General features: G+C 35.2%; 1 non-coding gene across 1 annotated transcript; it reads left to right on the forward strand.

Annotated features, from left to right (window-relative positions):
- Positions 1-16,380: 16,380 nt before the first annotated feature.
- LOC112746477 (small nucleolar RNA R71) lies at positions 16,381-16,488 on the forward strand. Its single transcript, XR_003174359.1, has one exon. It is a non-coding gene; the product is annotated as a small nucleolar RNA R71 (small nucleolar RNA).
- The last annotated feature ends 375 nt before the right edge of the window (positions 16,489-16,863 follow it).

The raw sequence follows: 16,863 nt of genomic DNA on the forward strand, positions 1-16,863 counted from the left end.
ATAATTTTTTAGGAAAAAAACTTAAATGTATGTGTTGAAATTTATAATATGAAAAAATGATAATAATGAATAAAATATATACTAATTTTAAAAACACAAGGTAAAAATTACACAAAGTTAAATAAAAAAATAATATTATTCTATAAAAAAATATATATCGATAATAATGATAAAAAAATTTATATCAACGATGAATAATAAAAATTCATGTAAAAAATTATAAAAATATACTTCAGTGAACATAAAAAAATTTTAAAAAATACAAAAATATAAAAATAAACTTGCAAAGATCTTATCCATTGTTATTAATATTGAATTGGACCGACCGCTTCGACCAAAAATCGGTCAAACCCAAAATAAATCAGTCAGAACCGGTCAAATTCAGTAAAATCGGTCCGACCGCACCGTATGAAGTTTAAAATTTCTCAAAATGTGTGAATTGGGGTTTAAACCCTTGTCATTAACAAAATATTTATTATTTCTGTTCCATATTGTTTTAGATTAGCTAAATATTTTTAAAATATTTATAAAGAAATATGTATTTTTTTAAAAATTTTTTTATTAAATTACTTTTTCAAATTGTTCAATCATAAAATCTCAAAGAGATCTACTGGAACCTTACTAAATCATACCGGTGTTATAAATCTCATCGTTTTGAATATGACCGTTCATCATTTCAAGTTTTTAACGTTATTTAATTTAAAACTTAAAAAGTATTCCATCCGTATATGTTTTTAAAAAGATAAAAAAAAGATAATTTTTTAAAAATCAATTCAAACTTATTCTTTATCAATTTTACTCTTTATTCTCTTTTTCATAAAAAGACATAAATAACTTTTTATCTTAAAAATTATTAATTCAACTAAACAAGATAAATTAAATAAAGAACAAATCGGTAAATAATAAAATTATTAATAATAAAAAAGTTGTAATAATAAACATTAAATCACATAATGATAGATATTAAAAATTTTTTTACCTATGTATGGATTGTGAGATGGATCAAAAATTTGTAAGTTAAGACAATTTGTCTTATTGGAGCGATGGGGTGGGTACTTATAAAGATACACAGAATATATTTAAAAAGTATATGTGTGTGGAATGAGTAATATAATTGAGGGGTCTTTAGCACCACTTTATATAATTTGAAACAATTATCTTATCTTATCTTATCTATCTTATCCATTAATATAAAAGATGTATTTAATTATGTTGATCTTCTAAATATTTAGTTTTTAAGATTATTATGTAACAAAAATTTAAAAACATAATTTAATTCAAATACTTTAAAATTAATATTAGATATAATTTTTTAAAATATCTATCTTTTAGAAATCAATATTCCATAACTTATTTTTAGATATTTTCGTTATAATCTTATCTTTTTTTAATTTGAAAGTAAAAATTAGATATAATATTAATTTTAAATGTTTTCGTTATAATCTTATCTTTTTTTAAATTGATAGTAAAAATTAGATATAATATTAATTTTAAAATTTATTATATGTAGTTATTTTAAAGTCACTTATTTACCTGCGCCAAAAATCAAAATTTTTAATCAAGACCGCCCTTTGGGTTCCAGGGATTTCAGATTTAGAGTGCCTTCTCCCTCCTCATATCACAGCTAGGGTCACTTCCTTCTGCGTGCTCTGCCTCTTGCTTGTGGCCGCCGCTGATCTTCCGGGACGAACGCTAGGCAAGCCTCGGACCTCACACCTCAGGCAACCTCCACGCTCGTGCGTCGCGCTCAAGGCTACAACCCCAATTTCTCACACTGCTTTGCTCACACCGTTCTGCCTCCTGCATGTGGCCACCTCCTCCGGTCTCAGAACTCGTACCCCCGCCAGCCTCAGACACTGTACCTAAGGCGACTTCCACCCTCGTGCTTAGCTAGGTTACCCTTGCCTCCTTCTCCTCTTTGTGCATCCTCTGTCAGGTTCTAATTTTTATGAGTAGTAATTGTTACTCTGCCAGGTTTATTGTTAATTACTTTTCTTCATTGTTAATTTGATTGTTACTTAGCATTTTTCATTGTTAGTTTGGTTGCTAATTTTTGTGCGTCCTCTGCCAGCTTGATTTGTGTTTTTTTTTTCCTTTTTATTTATGCATGATTTTTCTGTTTTTAATGTCAATTTCAATAATTTGTCAATCTTTGTTTGTGAGTAACCAAGCAATTCAATGTGTGTATATGCTGAGACTGAGATTGAGAAGATGCATCTATGTAGATTGTGTGTCATTCATCAAATTGTGTTTAAATGATTATATAAAACAGTGATTTACTTAGTTTGTGGCTTGCAAGTAATAACTTGAACAGAGACAACCTTAATTACTTCTATTGGCTATTGGCTATGATGAGTGTTCTCAACTTTGTGTTTTACTTAGTTTGTGCTTCTTGGTATAAGTACAAAGCAGTAGAAGACAAGCACCGTGATTCAAAAGATAATGCTCTTAAAATGGTTAATGCGTAGGCCTGCACGCTCTTCACTGTAATTTATAAATTATATGCTGTTATTAATTTTTACAAGAAGCTAGTTAAACTGTATAACAAGGAAATTGTTATTATTAATAACTGAAAATAATGATTGTAGTTGGCTTTTGTATGTGCTATGGTTCCTATTAAGACAGCAATGACTATTGGTTCCCAAATTCATTCCTGGATCATCATTAAGCAATCATACTGCAAGTTGAACAAAGTAATATAAGAAACAGTCCTTGTATATAAGCAATCTTAATGCATCTTTGTTTCTTAAACATTCTTTTAAATAACAAGTTTAAAAATTCATATAATGTTAATATGTTAGAGTAGTCTTAAAATTGTACCTTCTTTCTTTGAAACAATTAAGATTGTTAAAAAGTTTAGCATGATAAATCTTGTATCCATTAAGATTTTATGATTTTGAAAAAGGAAAAAGGAGCTAATTAGCGACTTTAATTTGCTGTTTTCTTTATAATCAATGATTCAGTGTAGTCTTTACTTGTAGAAACTTTTATAGGCAATAAATAATAAATAATTAGTAGGATTGCCCTTGTTTTCTTCTTCTCTCTGTGCGTGCTCTGCCACTGCCAGGTTCTAATTTTTGTGAGTAGTGATTGTTACTCAGCTTTGTTTATCAAAAATTTTCTTTCTTCATTGTTAATTTCCTTTCTTCATTGTTTATTGTTAATTTTTTTTCTTCATTGCTAATTTAAGAGAAGAGAGGGAAGAAGGCTTATAATTCCCCCAACAATTTCTATCTAATTACTTTTAGAGTTCACTCAAAGTGGAGATTTCATAACCCAGCATCAGTCTATTTTAAACTCCCAAACAAGTGCCATGTTAATCCCTAATATAATTCATCTTACCCTTAATCTTACCTCTCCTTTCCTCATAATTCCCAAACACACTTTATGTCTTAATAATAACAGAGAAAAAGAATCATACAATTTGTACTTACACTTCTGAATGATCTGAAATTTAAATTAAGAGAATTTTATGAGCCCATGGAAGTATAGCAGAGGAATAAGAAAAAATAAAGCAGTGTAAGTGTAGTTGGGTGAATGTCTGACTTGATGAATTGTTTTTTATTAGTCAACTTGCCGGCCATGACAGTTGCAATTTACAAAACTAGATGAGAGGTTGAAAAAGTGTATACTTTTTAAGCGTTTAAGTTTGTAATTCAAAGTGCGTATTATTTTTTGAAAATTATATTACACTTAGGTATTTATTTGAAATTAAATCATATTAAATTCACAAATCATGAGTTGTTCGTACAATAATTTTATACTTTATTAACCCAGTTTTGAATCTATAGTCTTTTATAAATCTGAGACCTTCTTTTCTTGATTGCATTCATCATATTATTCTTAGTTTATCTATGTATATAAGTAATAAATATTGATAAGAATTATCTAATATAGTTGTGAGCAATAATAGTTCCTAATTGCATTATTTCATATTATTCTTTGGCTTCAATATGGAATTTGCACTTGTACAATGGAGTAGTTGTGAGCAGTAGTGGAATATAAGTATTATATATATAAAAAAATGACTTTAATTTTAACAATATTTAAACCTAATTAAAGTCAATTAGTTGCATTTTACTCAAATTATTTCTTCTAGGCGCTTCTCAAGAGTTGTGAACACTTCGTGAATTGTTTAAGTTTATTAACTTTTTGATTGTATCCTTTGTATGGCTTCTTTTAGGAAAGCGGGAGTCAGTAACAAGCTACACGCACACATATTTTAGTGAAAACTACGGCATAATCATGCATTCTTATGAAGAAAGGAGTAAAAAGGTATTTATGATTGGAATTTTGATGCTAAAACACCCAGCGTTGTATTATGTGATTATTTGATGTAATTGACTTTGGTTTTTGACTATGAATTATAATTGTCGTTGATATTATTGTTATTATAGTTTATTGGTTGGATTTAGTTTGATTATGTCTGTGTTACAATTATGACTATGAACTTGTTAAAATGTTCATGTATACATATATATTAGTAGTTTAGTACTAAAGCATAGTAGCACTTTATTTTACATCCTCATTGATTATTTTGGCAGCTAAGTATTATTTTACATTGTTATTTTTTTAATTCTTTCGATGATGTATATGTTACTAAAATTTAAATGCAATGTCTTACTAATCTTATAAATCTTTGTTGTTTTAGATGTCAGGTTCTAAAAAAAATAAAAAACACTTGTCAATTAAAGTACAAAAGTCTGGTAATAAAGAGGTGACTAGTGCACACAAAACTAAGCTTTCACACCCTAAACCTACAAAATCACGAGCTCTAGTTCCTTCACATGTATCTAAAAAGCCTTCAGTATTACCACCCTCTTCTTCGCAGCCACCACAAAAATTCAAGAGAAATTTACTATCTTCCCATGCCGATCATACACCATCAACATCACCATCACCAGCTGAATCACCATACTGTTCACCTATCTAACCTCAGTCATTTGATAATGCTCCTAATAATGAACGAAATTTACATCATGCTCACTCATCGAATGAAAATCATCAAGATGAATCTCTTGCTCAAGAAGGTGAACTTGTCACTCAAGAAGGGCTCTTGAAAATAGTGCCTTTTGGCAATGAGTAAGTACAACAATCACTTTTGTGTTTTAACGTTCTCTCTATATTATTTTTATTGTGAATACATGTGTAATTACTCATTATTCGAACTTCTTATAGGTTTAATCCATGTACTGCTGTTCGTCATGTAACAAATGCCATGAAAAGCAAATTTTCAGAATTCTGCCCTTCCTAGGGACATGCCAGTGAGCAAATGCGAGATTTGTGGTTTACTGAATTTAAGGTAAGTATTTATCATTATTTTTTTATTATTTTAATATTATACATAGGGGTAATTCAATGTATATGTTTGTTTTCTTTTATAGAAAAATTGTATGTGGGAACCTCAACACAATGCAAGAATTTGTCAAATTTTTTAGATTAAAAGGAGTGCTCAATTAAGAGGGTTGATGAAGCAGGAGAGACTCAATTATTCAAAAGACCCTAACCATGTACCAAAATATATTCCTGAACCCGTTTTGCGTCAACTATTACATTATTTTGCTACAGATTCGAAATTTAAGAACTGGTCAGCAACAAATACTGTGAATCGAGCATCAAATGCTGGAAGTTCCATGCATACTGGTGGTTCCATATCTATGGGTGAACATGCACGCAGAATGGTAAGATAAAAATAGTTTATTTTTAGTCTTGTTCTTATTATGTGCAATGTTTTCTTATTCTTTTTTCTTTCCTATCGATTAAAACTGTTATATTATAGGAGAAAGCTACGGGAGTAAAACCTTCTCTAGAGGAGGTTTATACTAAATGCCACACCAAAAAAGACAAAAGTTGGATTGATGAAAGATCTAAGAAAGTCATTGTATGTGATGCTAATTTGTTCTTCTTTTTGTTTTTTTCAACTGCTAATTTTCACTATATGTTAGTATTTGTTCATGGCATATTTAGTTGCGATTAACATGAATTGATTTTGTAGGGTGAATTCAAAAAGTGAAAGACAGAACTTTCTCAAGTAGCTTTATCCTTGGATAATGAGGGAGATGTTGAGGCATCTAAGGAAGGCCTAGATATACCAAATGATTATACTGTTTGGAACGAAGTTGTGACAAAGAGAAAAAAGAAAGCTTCTTTTGGTTTAGGTTCTTTTGGTTTATATCTCTCTTCAAAGTTGGATTCTAGAAATAGTTCAGAGACATCCAAAGACAATCTAAATATTGAGCAAGAACTTCACATGTGGAAAGAAAAGGCAAAGGAGCAAGAAATGATCAATGAAGAGCAAAAGGTTAAGTTGAAAGATGCTGAGCACAAGTTCAACAGGAAAAGAATTGGTTCTACTGAAAAGACAATTCATGCTTTGTATAAAAAGTTGAATCTCCCACTTCCTTCAACCTTGTTTGATCCTACGGAAGATGAGCTTGGGATAGGCTCTAGTGATGATAACATGAGTGATTGATATTTGGAGTATATGTTTTTTCTGATTTAGATTAAGAAATTTTTAGGTGAATTAGTTAGTACATTTTATTTTATTCATGATATTTCACCTTTTTAAAGGCTTTCTTTATTTTAGTTTAAGTATTTTTTTTCTTATTTTAGTTTGATTACATTTATGGACAACAGTATTTTAATAATAAATATTTTTTTTAACTCTTTTATGGTAATTGACTTTTTCATGATTTTATTATGTGTTTAGAATTTGGATGACGTAATATGAAAAAAATGATTATGATGGTCTTAATATAGAAAGCAGATCGAATACAATTTATTTTCTAAAATATTTATCTATTAAATAGCAAATTATTTTGTATGAAAATTATTTGAAATATTATATTAAATTTGTGCGAAAATAAGTTTTTGTTTTGTATGAAATTTGTTCCAAATACGTAAATTCTTTTAAATTAAATTTGTCTAAAATTTAATTGAAAAGAAATATTTGATTTGTCTAAAATTTGTTCGAAAAAATTTTGTTATATTTGACTAAATTCGTTAGAAATTTGTCTGAAATAAAGTATATTTTTTGTTTGAAATTTGTCTAAAAATTAATATTTTTATGTTTGAAATTTGTCTGAAATATGTTATTTTTATGTTGGCTAATCTGTCTGAAATTCGTCTAAAATACATCGTAATAGTTAGAAATCTAGCATATAAATGCCTATTCAAAATCTGTCACAAAATTGTCTGAAAAAAATTTCGGACGAAATTTCAGACAAAATTTAAATTAGCAACAAGGCTTTTTGGGACAAAAAAAATTCGTCCCAATTTTGTTTGAAAGAAAAAATTTGTCTCTAATTTGTTCAAAATTTATTTCAATTTCGTCTCAAAATTCGTCTGAAAAAGCCTTATTTCTAGTAGTAGCTTGAACTTCACCAAAGCTAGTCTCTTACTATGAGTTGACTAGGACTTGTGAACTCAAGTTGATTGTATGCACTTGACTTTCTTCCATTGGTTAGAGGTTAACTAAGTGAAGGCAATTTACATCCACCATTACAATTGGTGATGACAATTAGGATAGAACTTCTAAATTCTCAATCCTTGCTAGGAGATTTCTTAGTTTTTGATTTATTTTCTTGCCATTTTACGTTACTTGTCTCTTGTAATTAGTTGCTTGCATTTAGCTACTACTTGGTTAAAGTAATATTTTCTTTTTCAAGAAACTTTTTAGAGAATTTTACTAATTTGAATAAACTTTTTGTTAAACTTGCTTGAAGAAATTTATTTTGGAACATAGTTTTAGAACTCGAACACACAAAACCAGTGAGATTTTGAACCTATTTGATTGGTTGCATTTTATCAACCAATATATTTTATTTTGGTGTGTGTTGTTCTCTCTAAAATTGTGAGCTTTGTCTTGCTTAATTCTATATTTCCATTGTTTGATGTATGCATGCACTTATATGATTGAGGCATTGTTTCACTATAGCTTACATACCCATATGGCCTTACCCCTTTCATTATCCTTTGCAAACCAATGTTGAGTCATTTTACCCCATTTATTCTTTATTTTAGCACAATCATTAACTCTAAGCATAAAACAATAAATGTCCCTAATTTGAATCCTTGATTAGTTTAGACTAGTGAGGTGCACATGAATTAAGTGTGGGAAAATTAAATTGGGGAATACATGTTTAGGAAGTTGGGTATTTTACATTCTTATATAAGTCCTATGGCTGATGAGTCTCATCTGTCAGTTATCAAGCTAACCCGACAAGTCCGGCTGCTAAACCCTGGACTGTCCCCCGTTGCACATCCCCATGAGTCTATGCATAGCTTTTTCTCTTTTCATTCATAATTCATATATATATAAAACTTACTCAATGGGGGTTAACCTTCCCGGGAATTTTTAAGTGTCCGGTCACCCTTACGATATAGGGTCAACAAAGTATCGAGTCTCAACCTGGAACACGTGGTGGCAAGCCACAGTACTTTACCCAAGAAAACCCGTATCTCAGATAATCATTCCATATTCATTCATTAACATATGCCCAGGAGGAACAAAGGAGGGGACCTTAACCTCACACCATCTCGCTGGGGAAAATTTTACAATACCAAGAGGAAAAAAAGAAGGGGATCCTCACCTTCCACCATCTCCTGGAGTCGCGCTTTTGAGAAAGAGTACTCAGATGCAACATTCATTCTTTTCTTTAGCCAGTTTCATAATTCAAATATATTTATATACATATAAATAGGCACCCTTCCTTCTCACACCTAAATCATCACTTCACAAAACCTTCTTCAGCTCCAAGTTACCACCTATTCCTAACTTCATCTCATTACTAGGCTTACTAACAAAATCTAGGGTCAAAGGAATGAAAATAGAGGTTTAGAGGATCCAAAATTAAGCTTTAAAACACAAGATCTTATTTGCTAAAAATAGAGGTCACGCGTACGCGTAGGCCATGCGTGGGAGTGCACTACTGAAATGTCACGCGTACGCGTGTGAGTGCATTTTGGCCCATTTCGCATACGCATAGCCTTGTCCGCATATGCATGTACGCAAGGCAGAATCAAGCCTTCGTGAATGAAGGGTATGCGTACGTATACACTGCAGTTTGGCCAGAAATGGCTAAGTCTGTAGAATTTTAGCTTTGCCCTTCGAACTTCCGACGCGCGTAACTTTTTCATTTTAAAACATCTTTCATCCGTTCTTCAAATGACGTAAACTTCACGGACCCAATTTTCACTTGAAACAAGTTTGAAATAATTTGAGGATCTGGAAGCTAAGTTATGCCTACCGAAGTTCGGCTAAAAACCCATTTTATACAAAAACCTCAAACCTCAATTTCCATTAAAAACCAAACTCAAATCCAACCTAAATATACATATGTTCAGCACCCCAACACCAATTACCACATCACATCCATCACATAATACCAATAGAACCATTCATTAATTTTAAACAACCATATGCATAAATTTCCCAATAATGTTAACAAAATCACCTATATACCACCATCCATTCCTATTTACTCATATCACCATCATCAACTCAACACCTAACAACCTAGCATCATCATAAACAACAATCATGCAGCAAATATTCAGTTCATGTCACAATCATCATCAAGGGCGCTATGCATTAAACATACTCATACGTTCCAACCTATCCTATGGTTATCTAGCCTAAGTTTTCACAAAACCTTACATATTAAATACGAGAAACCTAAACCATAGTGATATGCGAAATTGCTACTCAGGTTGTGAATTGTTGTTCAAAATTGATTCCCTGGCGATGGCACCAAAAACAGATGCACAGAACCATGGTCTAAACATATCTTCACAACTTCGCATAACTAACCAGTAAGTGCACTGGGTCGTCCAAGTAATAAACCTTACGTGAGTGAGGGTTGATCCCACGGAGATTGTTGGTATGAAGCAAGCTATGGTCACCTTGTAAATCTCAGTCAGGCGGATATCAAATAGTTATGGAGTTTTCGAATATAATTAATAAATAAACAGAAAATAAGGATAGAAACACTTATGTAATTCAGATGTGAGAATTTCAGATAAGCGCATAGAGATGCTTCCGTTCCTCTGAATCTCTGCTTTCCCGCTGTCTTCATCCAATCAGTCTTACTCCTTTCTATGGCTGGCTTTTTGTAAGGACATCACCGTTGTCAATGGCTACTTTTAATCCTCTCTGGAAAATGGTCCAAATGCTCTGTCACAGCACGGCTAATCGTCTGGAGACATCACCCTTGTTGATGGCTGCGTCCTATTCCTCTCTGTGAAAATGGTCCGATGCGCTGTCACTGCATGGCTAATCATCTGGAGGTTCTCGATCATACTGGAATAGGATTTACTATCCTTTTGCGTCTGTCACTATGCCCAGCACTCGCGAGTTTGAAGCTCGTCACAGTCATTCAATCCCAGAGTCCTACTCGGAATACCACAGACAAGGTTTAAACTTTCCGGACTCTCATGAATGCCGCCATCAATCTAGCTTACACCACGAAGATTCTGATTAAGAAATCCAAGAGATACTCATTCAATCGAAGGTAGAACGGAAGTGGTTGTCAGGCACGCGTTCATAGGGAATGATGATGATTGTCACGTTCATCACATTCAGGTTGAAGTGCGAATGAATATCTTAGAAGCGGAATAAGTTGAATTGAATAGAAAAACAGTAGTACTTTGCATTAATCTTTGAGGAACAGCAGAGCTCCACACCTTAATCTATGGAGTGCAGAAACTCTACCATTGAAAATACATAAGTAATGAAGGTCCAGGCATGGCCGAGAGGCCAGCCCCCAAACGTGATCTAAGATAGCATACAACTGATCAAAGATGTCTAATACAATAGTAAAAAGTCCTATTTATAATAAACTAGCTACTAGGGTTTACAGAAGTAAGTAATTGATGCATAAATCCATTTTCGGGGCCCACTTGGTGTGTGCTTGGGCTGAGCTTTGAGTGTTGCACGTGTAGAGGTCCTTCTTGGAGTTGAACGCCAGCTTTTGTGCCAGTTTGGGCGTTCAACTCTGGTTTTGGATCCTTTTCTGGCGTTTAACTCCAGACTGCAGCATAGAACTGGCGTTCAACGCCCTTTTGCATCGTCTAAACTTGGCCAAAGTATGGACTATTATATATTGCTGGAAAGCCCTGGATGTCTACTTTCCAACGCAATTAAAAGCGCGCCATTTTGACTTCTGTAGCTCCAGAAAATCCATTTTGAGTGAAGGAAAGTCAGAATCCAACAGCATCAGCAGTCCTTCTTCAACCTCTGAATCTGATTTTTGCTCAAGTCCCTCAATTTCAGCCAGAAAATACCTGAAATCACAGAAAAACACACAAACTCATAGTAAAGTCCAGAAATGTGAATTTAATATAAAAACTAATGAAAACATCCCTAAAAGTAGCTAGATCCTACTAAAAACATACTAAAAACAATGCCAAAAAGTGTATAAATTATCTGCTCATCACAACACCAAACTTAAATTGTTGCTTGTCCCCAAGCAACTGAAAATCAAATAGGATAAAAAGAAGAGAATATACTATAAATTCCAAACTATCAATGAAACATAGCTCCAATCAAATGAGCGGGACTTGTAGCTTTTTGCCTCTTGAATAGTTTTGGCATCTCACTTTATCCATTGAGGTTCAGAATGATTGGCATCTATAGGAACTCAGAGTTCAGATAGTGTTATTGATTCTCCTAGTTCAGTATGATGATTCTTGAACATAGCTTCTTTATGAGTCTTGGCCGTGGCCCTAAGCACTTTGTTTTCCAGTATTACCACCGGATACATAAATGCCACAGACACATAATTGGGTGAACCTTTTCAGATTGTGACTCAGCTTTGCTAAAGTCCCCAATTAGAGGTGTCCAGGGTTCTTAAGCACACTCTTTTTTTTTTTGCTTTGGACCTTGACTTTAACCGCTCAGTCTCAAGTTTTCACTTGACACCTACACGCCACAAGCACATGGTTAGGGACAGCTTGGTTTAGCTGCTTAGACCAGGATTTTATTCCTTTAGGCCCTCCTATCCACTGATGCTCAAAGCCTTGGGATCCTTTTTATCTCCCTTGCCTTTTGGTTTTAAGGGTTATTGGCTTTTTGCTCTTGCCTCTTGGTTTTAAGAGCTTTGGCTTTTTCTGCTTGCTTTTTCTTTTTTCTATTTTTTTTTTGCCATTTTTTTTCTGCAAGCTTTGTTCTTTGCTGCTTTTTCTTGCTTCAAGAATCATTTTTATGATTTTTCAGATTATTAAATAACATGTCTCCTTGTCATCATTCTTTCAAGAGCCAACATATTTAACATTCTTAAACAACAACTTCAAAAGACATATGCACTGTTCAAGCATTCATTCAGAAAACAAGAAGCAATGTCACCACATCAATATAATTAAACTAAGTTCAAGGATAAATTCGAAACTCATGTACTTCTTGTTCTTTTGAATTAAAACATTTTTCATTTAAGAGAGGTGATGGATTCATAGGACATTCATAACTTTAAGACAGAGTTACTAATTACTAATGATCATGTAATGAAGATACAAACATAGATAAGCACTTAACATAGAAAACGAAAAACAGAGAAAGTAAGAACAAGGAATGAGTCCACCTTAGTAATGGTGGTGTTTTCTTCTTGAGGAACCAATGATGTCCTTGAGCTCTTCTATGTCTCTTCCTTGTCTTTGTTGCTCCTCCCTCATTGCTTTTTGATCTTCTCTAATTTCATGAAGGATGATGGAGTGCTCTTGATATTCCACCCTTAGTTGTCCCATGTTGGAACTTAATTCTCCTAGGGAGGTGTTGATTTGCTCCCAAAAATTCTGTGGAGGAAAGTGCATTTGAGGCATCTCCGGGATCTCATGGTGATGAGCTTCCTACGCCTCTTGAGCTCCATGAATGGGCTCTCTTGCTTGCTCCATCCTTTTCTTAGTGATGGGCTTCTCTTCCTCAATGGGAATGTCTCCTTCTATGAAAGCTCCAACTGAGTAACATAGATGGCAAATAAGATGAGGAAAAGCTAGCCTTGCCCCAGGAGAGGGCTTTTCGGCTATTTTGTAGAGTTCAAGGGAGATGACTTCATGAACTTCTACTTCCTCTCCAATCATGATGCTATGGATCATGATGGCCCGATCCACAGTAACTTCAGATCGGTTGCTAGTGGGGATGATGGAGCGTTGGATGAACTCTAACCATCCTCTAGCTACAGGCTTGAGGTCCAGTCTTCTTAATTGAACCGGCTTGCCTTTGGAGTCAATCTTCCATTGAGCTCCTTCCACACATATGTCCATGAGGACTTGGTCCAACCTTTGATTAAAGTTGACCCTTCTAGTGTAGGGGCATGCATCTCCTTGCATCATAGGCAAGTTAAACGCCAACCTCACATTTTCCGGACTAAAATCTAAGTATTTCCCCCTAACTATTGTAACATAATTCTTTGGATTCGGGTTCTTACTTTGATCATGGTTCCTAGTGATCCATGCATTGGCATAGAACTCTTGAACCATTAGGATGCCGACTTGTTGGATGGGGTTTGTTAGAACTTCCCAACCTCTTCTTTGGATTTCATGTCGGATCTCCGGATACTCATTTCTTTTGAGCTTGAAAGGGACCTCGGGGATCACTTTCTTCTTGGCCACAACATCATAGAAGTGGTCTTGATGGGCTTTGGAGATGAACCTTTCCATCTCCCATGACTCGGAGGTGGAAGCTTTTGTCTTCCCTTTTTCTTTTCTAGAGGATTCTCCGGTCTTGGGTGCCATCAATGGTAATGGAAAAACAAAAAGCTTATGCTTTTACCACACCAAACTTAGAATATTGCTCGCCCTCGAGCAAGAAAAGAAAGTAGAGATGAAGAAGAAGAAGAAATTATGGAAGAGAGGGAGAGAGAGTGTTCAGCCAAGAAGAGAAGAGAGGGTTGTGTTGTGTGAAAATGAGGGAGAATGGAGGGCTATATATAGGGAAGGGAGGGGGGTAAGGTTCGGCCATAAGGATGGGTTTTGGGTGGGAAATTGATTTTGAATTGTGAAGGTAGGTGGAGTTTATGAGGTAGGTTTATGGGGAATAGTGGATGGATGTGAGTGGTGAAGTGGTGATAGGGAAGAGAGATTGAGGTGATTGGTGAAGGGTTTTGGGGAAAAGTGTTTATTGGGAAGAGAGGGTGATTAAGAGGAGAGAAGAAGTGAGTGGAGGTAGGTGGGGATCCTGTGGGATTCACAAATCCTAAGATGATCCTGTGGTGTCCACAGATCCTGAGGTGTCAAGGATTTACATCCCTGCACCCATTAGGCATGTAAAATGCCCTTGCACACAACTCTGGGCATTCAGCGCCAGATTGGTGCTTGTTCTAGGCGTTGAACGCCCATTTGTGGCCCATTTCTGGCGTTGAACTCCAGAACCATGCTTGTTCTGGGCGTTCAGCGCCAGCTCTTCTCCAGGGTGCATTTCTGGCGTTCAGCGCCAGAACCATGCTCTGTTCTTGCATTGAACGCCCAAAAGATGCTTCTTACTGGCGTTTAAACGCCAGTAAGGTCTTCCTCCAGGGTGTGATTTTTCTTTTGCTGTTTTTTTTATTCTGTTTTTAATTTTTCTATTTTTTTCGTGACTCCACATGATCATGAACCTAATAAAACATAAAATAACAATAGAATTAGATGAACAAACATTGGGTTGCCTCCCAACAAGCGCTTCTTTAATGTCAATAGCTTGACAGTGGGCTCTCATGGAGCCTCACAGATGTGCAGAGCTTTGTTGAGACCTCCCAACACCAAACTTAGAGTTTGGATATGGGGGTTTGACACCAAACTTAGAGTTTGGTTGTGGCCTCCCAACACCAAACTTAGAGTTTAACTGTGGGGGCTTTGGTTGACTCTGCTTTGAGAGAAGCTTTTTATGCTTCCTCTCCATGGATGCAGAGAGAGATCCTCGAGTTGTAAACACAAGGTTGTCCTCATTTATTTGAAGGATCAATTCTCCTCTGTCCACATCAATCACAGCTCTTGCTGTGGCTAGGAAATGTCTTCCTAGGATGATGGATTCATCCTCTTCCTTTCCAGTATCCAAGACTATGAAATCAGCAGGGATGTAAAGGCCTTCAACCTTTACTAATACGTCCTCTACTTGTCCATAAGCCTGTTTTCTTGAATTGTCTGCCATCTCTAATGAGATTTTAGCAGTTTGCACCCCAAAGATTCCCAGTTTCTCTATTACAGAGAGTGGCATGAGGTTTATCCCTGAACCAAGGTCAGACAGAGCTTTTTCAAAGATCATGTTGCCTATGGTATAAGGTAGTAAGAACTTTCCAGGATCCTGTTTCTTCTGAGGCAATGTCAGTTGATCCAGATCACTCAGTTCATTGGTGAACAAGGGAGGTTCATCTTCCCAAGTCTCATTACCAAATAAATTGGCATTTAGCTTCATGATTGCACCAAGGAACTTGGCAACTTGCTCTTCAGTAACATCCTCATTCTTTTCAGAAGAGGAATACTCATCAGAGCTCATGAAGGGTATAAGGAGGTTCAATGGAATCTCTATGGTCTCTAGATGAGTCTCAGATTCCTTTGGTTCCTCAGAGGGAAACTCCTTATTGATTACTGGACGTCCCAGGAGGTCTTCCTCACTGGGATTCACGTCCTTAACCTCCCTTACAGGTTCGGCCATGGTAATTAATTCAATGGCCTTGCACTCTCCTTTTGGATTTTCTTCTGTATTGCTTGGGAGAGTACTGGGAGGGATTTCAGTGATCCTTTTACTCAGCTGCCCCATTTGTGCTTCCAAATTTCTAATGGAGGACCTTGTTTCATTCATGAAACTTACAGTGGCCTTAGATAGATCAGAGACTAAGTTTGCTAAATGAGATGTATTTTGTTCATAGTTCTCTGTCTGTTGCTGAGTGGATGATGGAAAAGGTTTACTATTAAACCTGTTTCTTCCACCATTATTAAAGCCTTGTTGAGGCTTTTGTTGATCCTTCCATGAGAAATTTGGATGATTTCTCCATGATGAGTTATAGGTGTTTCCATAAGGTTCACCTAAGTAATTTACCTCTGCTATTGCAGGGTTTTCAGGATCATAAGCTTCTTCTTTAGAAGATGCCTCTTGAGTACTGTTGGATGCAGCTTGCATTCCATTCAGGCTCTGAGAGTCATATTGACTTGCTGAGTCAATATTTTATTCTGAGCCAATATAGCATTCAGAGTATCAATTTCAAGAACTCCCTTCTTCATAGGCGTCCCATTACTCACAGGATTCCTCTCAGAAGTGTACATGAACTGGTTATTAGCAACCATGTCAATGAGTTCTTGAGCTTCTGCAGGCATTTTCTTTAGGTGAATGGATCCACCTGCAGAAGTGTCCGATGACATCTTAGCTAAGTCAGACAGACCATCATAGAATATGTCCAGGATGGTCCATTTTGAAAGCATGTCAGAAGGACACTTTTTGGTCAGTCCTTTGTATCTCTCCCAAGCTTCATAGAGGGATTCACCTTCCTTCTGTCTGAAGGTTTGAACATCCACTCTAAGCTTACTAAGCTTTTGAGGAGGAAAGAACTTGGCTAAGAAAGCCTTGACCAGCTTATCCCAAGAGTTCAGGCTGTCTTTAGGTTGAGAATCCAACCATATTCTGGCTCTGTCTCTTACAGCAAAAGGGAAAAGCATGAGCCTGTAGACTTCAGGATCTACTCCATTAGTCTTAACAGTATCACATATCTGCAAGAATTCAGTTAAGAACTGAAAAGGATCTTCAGATGGAAGTCCATGAAACTTGCAGTTTTGCTGCATCAGAGAAACTAGCTGAGGTTTCAGCTCAAAATTGTTTGCTCCAGGCAGGAATGGAGATCCTTCTTCCATGTAAATTGGAATTAGGTGCAGTAAAGTCACCAAGCATCCTCCTTGCATTAT

The sequence above is a fragment of the Arachis hypogaea genome, chromosome 14 (genome assembly GCF_003086295.3).
Source record: "Arachis hypogaea cultivar Tifrunner chromosome 14, arahy.Tifrunner.gnm2.J5K5, whole genome shotgun sequence".
Taxonomy (NCBI): Eukaryota; Viridiplantae; Streptophyta; class Magnoliopsida; order Fabales; family Fabaceae; genus Arachis; species Arachis hypogaea.